This window comes from Cibotium barometz, chromosome 21 (genome assembly GCF_041138505.1).
Source record: "Cibotium barometz isolate CiBa-2024 chromosome 21, ASM4113850v1, whole genome shotgun sequence".
Lineage (NCBI taxonomy): Eukaryota > Viridiplantae > Streptophyta > Polypodiopsida > Cyatheales > Cibotiaceae > Cibotium > Cibotium barometz.
The window spans coordinates 30,492,417-30,498,121 of NC_141066.1; the positions used below are offsets into that span (position 1 = coordinate 30,492,417).

At 44.4% G+C, this 5,705-nt stretch overlaps 1 non-coding gene across 1 annotated transcript; it reads left to right on the forward strand.

The window, feature by feature from the left end:
* Positions 1-3,778: 3,778 nt before the first annotated feature.
* LOC147627062 (5.8S ribosomal RNA) lies at positions 3,779-3,931 on the forward strand. The gene has a single exon (XR_015268549.1). It is a non-coding gene; the product is annotated as a 5.8S ribosomal RNA (ribosomal RNA).
* Positions 3,932-5,705: the final 1,774 nt, after the last annotated feature.

Genomic DNA, 5,705 nt, shown 5'->3' on the forward strand with positions numbered 1-5,705 from the left:
GGTGACTGAGTGATGGCCTCTACTACACCACTAGTAGGCACACAAGAAGAAGACAGTGTGGGATCAGAAATGGGGGACACCAGAATCCCAACTCCAAGGGCACCAACCAACCTGGCAACTGTCCTCAACCCTCTAGCTAACACCTCCGGACACTTCAACACCCTCCCAACCTCCCTATCAAGTCCAGTTGCCTCCTCCAACTATTCTCTGAGGTTAGTCCTCACCTCCAACACCTCTCACCGTCCACCTAAAATCCTCTCCTAACCCCATCTGCTAACCAAATTCACTCTCAGCTGACAAAGAACAGTAGATCCACCTCTAGATCCTATTCAAAAGTCTATCCTCCAAACCTCCAGAGTGTCCTCCAATATTAGCAGAGCTGACCTTATATCCCAACCCCAGGGCCTTCCTGAACACTATGTTGACCACCTTATGACCTCTTACTAGATGAAGTAGACTGATTTCTGCCTCAAAAATTTGACACAAAATCTGCAGACTCAGAAGCCTTCACTAAAACAGAAACTTTTCTCATGTGTCCTTTGACATCCACAGGCCCTTAGGCAGCTCTAAACTTGCAAGGTTATCACACTACAAGCCCTCTACTCACAGTAGTTGAGTGACCCACAGCTGCCTCCAAACTACCTGTTCTCTCAAGGATGGCTAAATTGGCTCAGCTGGCATAGGCTTTATGTCTGCTAAGACCTCAAGACACTCTAAACACTTAAACCATACTATAATCCACCATTATAGACATTCATCTACACACAGCTGCCACAAAAACATCATTTGACCTCTAACTCTTCTGCTGATTTTTGCTGACAGTCCCCAAACTATCAGACCTGATATAAAATCACCTCCCTTCAACCCAGACAAACTAAAACAAAGCCAATACACCTTCAGTTGATGCTCAGCTGACACCTAGCTAACATTGTACCTTCCCAATAATTCTGGCAGAATCAGAACCAACTCAGTATCTGTCCCCAGTCATCAGACTGACACCCACACGGTTCACCTCCTCTAACTCTGTCAAATCAGCTCATTCATCACCACAGCAGAAACCTTAAAACACAAAACTTTGCAATCAATCACAGTTGTCTCAAACCAAACACTAATTTCATCAGACAGGCAAAAGCATATCATTGTCTCAACAACCCTGACACTTGGGTGCAAACATTTCAGAAGAAAACACAAAACTCAAGGGTTTCCCTTAGGTGAACCTCGAAGACAACTCTTCACAGCATAAGCTTCAACAACTATAATCGGAGAAGAATAAAAATGGATCAAGTCTCTAACAAAGGCACCACACAGAAGTCCCAGGGCACACCTCCTGGCGAACTCTGATCCCCAGCTCTTCCTCTGCTTTGATCCAAATAGCTCCCCTCTACTACATTGTCTTCTCCTTTTCTACAAACTTGAAAATAAGTAGTTCTCTAACCTGCAACCCTCACGAAGAAAAAAAAAACTACAAAAGACACACTTCACTATAGTCACTTCACTGGTGGTCTCTCGAGCCCACCCCCTTGTATCTGTCCTTTTGAAACTATCTCCCCCGCCTTTTTGAGCCCAGCGGCGTCTTGACTTCCTTCAAGAATCTTTTGTCACCCATCTTCCATGGATTTCCATACGTCTTCTATTTTCATTGGCGCACATGCGCTTATCTACTCGCCAACCCACGTGTCGCTTCTACCATCTATGAGATTCACCATACACAAATCATACATACTTTTCTCCCATCTATACACGATGTTTGGGAGGGGATTAGGATTCACCTCACATATAGCCTTCCCCCCTAGTTGAAACACATTCATGTGTTTCACTGCATCCTTTCTGCTCAAAACTGTTCTCTTTCACAAGACACTCCACTCAACTCTATTTACAGTATCAACAGCAGCATCCAGCTCTTCAAAACCCTCCTATATCAAAAGGATATAACAGCATCCTCCAAAGCCTTCCAATTAAATTGATCCACCTACCTAGATCAAATACCCGCAGCGAGTTTACAAACCCCTCAACACTTTGCCCTTATCAAAGGGCTCATTCCAGCCAAATCTCTTGCTAACCCTTCTTCTGGTTCCTCCAATTACAAACATCTTGGTACCATCATGCAACCCAGATCCTTTTCCTAGCCTATGTGCCTCCATCAGGCATTCATCCCACTTCTCTAAAGTATTTGTATCCACAAGAAAAACATTCTCCTCTTCCTCAAACACACCCTTTTCATCACAAGGCATCCCGACCAAACTACCACCGAAAGCATTCACATGAGAAAAATGATCTAATCCCGGCATGGAGTCACAAGCTCTCTTACAGCAATGTTTTCCCTGTGAAATAGCGGCTACATTGACACCATCATCCTGCTCACTCTTTATTGCCTCATCACCTTGGGTTTGTTTAAAACAGTCACAACCCTGTATGCAATCACTCTCATCCACCTCATCACAGTCGCTTGACTGGTCATTCACATAGGACACATGCATGGTCTTAGTAGCATCTGCAGCGTCATCCCCATCAATCCACTTTAAAATAAGTAGCATCAATATCATCTACAAAAGTATCAACAAAGCACAAAGGAGCATCTTGCAGCTCACCTTGATCACATTCAGCACCCACAATATCCACAGAATCCCTTGCCACTTCTAAAATACATTCAGATGCCTACTTCGTATCACCATCTTCCTCTAGCTCCTTCTCTGAAAACACAAAGTCAGCATCCTTCAAACCTATGCCTGCTTTCCCCATATGAATATCAATAGTCACCCCAAAGACTCCACGAGCATCAACACATGCATCCTCCGTTACTAACTCAAATAGACTTTGATCCAAATCTATCTCCTCATCTAATCCATTCAAAGACTCTATCACTTCCATAATAGCTCCAGCCATATTCACATCTTCAAACTGACTCAGGGGTTGCTCTTAATTCCAATCAACTCCTAGAATCCCCAGCACAATCATATTCAAATTCCCTACCTGATCAGTCAGCCTTTGTACCTCTTGATGCAGACCCTCCTGCCTTCTACATGACTCGACAAACCTGGGAGTTTCCACACAACTTTCACTCTGTACATGCATAACCATGGGCAAGGCTTTCACCTCAGACCTGCTTGCTTTCCTCTCCTTTCTTGCCAGCTACTCCTTCCTCACTCTCTTTCTCCACTGCTCAGTTGGTGATCCTGACTGCCCTATCATATTTGTCAGGATCTTTCAGCTCCACTTTCACCCTAATGCTCTCATGCAACACACCAATGAACCTGTCTTTTTTTAGAAAATCAGGTGGCACCTAATTCTCACCCAAAGCTTTCAGAAGATTTCTCCAAACAGCCTCAAACCTGCCAACCAAATCAAACATGTCTTCATCCCCTCCCTGATTCAGCTTATGAAGTTCTCTCCATAACTCTTCTGGGCTGTCAGTTCTCCCATACTTCCTCTTCAAAGCTCTCTTCAACCTGTCCTAGCTTTCCCTGTCAACATCCATGGCCTCAAATTCAAACCATTCCCTAGCTTCATCTTCTAACAACAAGTCTACCATCCTCAGCTTATAGGCATCATCATCTCTGCCATTGGCCAAAGCCACCAATTCAATCCTTCTAAGGAACTAAGCAACATTCTCATTCTTCTCACCTTTGAACACATCATATCCAAAACCAGCCATAGGTCCTGAGTCAGTCAACAAGTAAATTCTAACTTGCTAACCAAAGGCTTTAACATGAGCCTTTTGATCCTCAGTGGGGGCATCACTGAGACCTCTCCCTACGGGAGGATCAACTTATGTAGCAACGACTCTCAACAACGGATATCTTGGCTCTTGCAACGATGAAGAACGCAGCGAAATGCGATATGTAGTGTGAATTGCAGAATTCCGCGAATCATCGAGTCTTTGAACGCAACTTGCACCCACGGCTCGTCCAAGGGCATGCCTGCCTGAGCGTCCTCACGACCCCCATGCCCCCGCCCCCCCCGCCTCCTCCTGGGAGCGGGGGGCGCGCGGCGGAGCTGGCCGTCCGTGCGCACGTCCCCCTCCCGCCCCACGGGGCGACGGCGGGGCGACCTTGTCGCGGTCGGCTGAAATGCATCGATGGCACCGCGTGGCGAGGCGCCGCAAGGGTGGTCCGCCCCCCCGCCCCCCCCCCCCCCCCCGGCGTGCCGGCGGGAGGATCGGCGTTTGTGCTTACTTTGATGCTTATGCACACACTCTTATGCTATTTAGCAGAGTTCTTCAGAGATGATGTGCCATGTTCATGGATTTGAGCTCAAGGTGCCATGCCATTTAGGGTACATCAGCATGTAGCAGATGTTAGAGCTTCATCGACATATCTTTTTGATGGGCAGTGTTCTACCCCGCGTCTACTTTGTGCTAGTGGAGTGTTGACATACTTGTGAAGACATGTTTTATGTTTTCATTTTATATTATCATGGGTGGATGGCATTGTATTTGATGGGTTCCCAGCCCTGGCATGTTGCCATAAAATGGTTGCACTATACTTGCACTAGATACATGTTATGTGCATGACATTGGCATGGCCCTATACTTGTGGGCACGAGTCGTTGGATTGGGAATCCGACCCACTGGGTGTGCTAGGTGTTAGCCCATGTGCGTGCACTCCATGTGATCCACCCTTAACCGCCATAACCTTTACCTACCCTTACGATCACCCTTCACTTAGGTCAGCACCTAACACTGTTGTGGACAAAATAGGTAATATTTCCTGAAAACAAGAAACTTTTGGCATCTTTCAAAGATTCCATAAAAAAAAGTTCAATTTTTTACCTCTTTTAAAAAAAGTGATCTACACATGCATACAACACCGCCAAAATATAATAATATTTTGGGCACTTTACACGTTTCTTACAAAAATTGACATGAAAAAAAAGACTTTGTTTTGCATACTTTTTGAGATTATAATTGAAAATCTAACAATAAGTTTTCAAAAAACATGCCAAAATAGAGACAAATTATATTATTTTGATCTTCAATCCAAAAAAAAAAATGATACAACTATAAAAAGAAGCTATTTTCTAAACATATAGCTTATGGCATAGTTATGGTTCCTCATAATCATTGCTATCTATACCAACACCATCACTGGTTGATGTGCCTTTCCCTGAGAAGGTGTCTAGGTGATGGCCTCTACTACACCACCAGTAGACACACAAGAAGAAGACATGGTGGGATCATAATTGGGGGACACTGAAATCCCGTACTGATGTCCCATTTTATTCAATTGGAGATGGTTTTCTAATGATGCAAAACAATATTTGTGTGGTCCAAGAATTGCGCCAAGAAGAGTGTCATGCTTCTCCATATGCAGGTCATCATGGTATTCTGGCTACTACACAGGCTTTGGAAAGTTATTTCTTTTGGTCAGCTTTACGTAGAGATATTGAAACTTATGTTCGTGAGTTCCTAGTGTGTCACAAAGTCAAGTTTGATATTTCTTTTCGTCAGCTTTACGCAAGGGATATTGAAACTTATGTTCGTGAGTGCCTAGCCATTCAAATTAGCCCAAATAAGCTGAAAGTCTCTGTCCAAAGAATAAATATCTTGCATCCCTGACAAGTCCTGATGATAGGCGATAGTCACTACATGCACTTGAGGCCTACGTGACAGAGCATCTGCCGCTACCAAATTATTCTTGCCTGGAGTATGCAAAATCTAAAAATAAAACATGGACAAGACATTTGCCCACCTTAGATGCTTTTTTGAG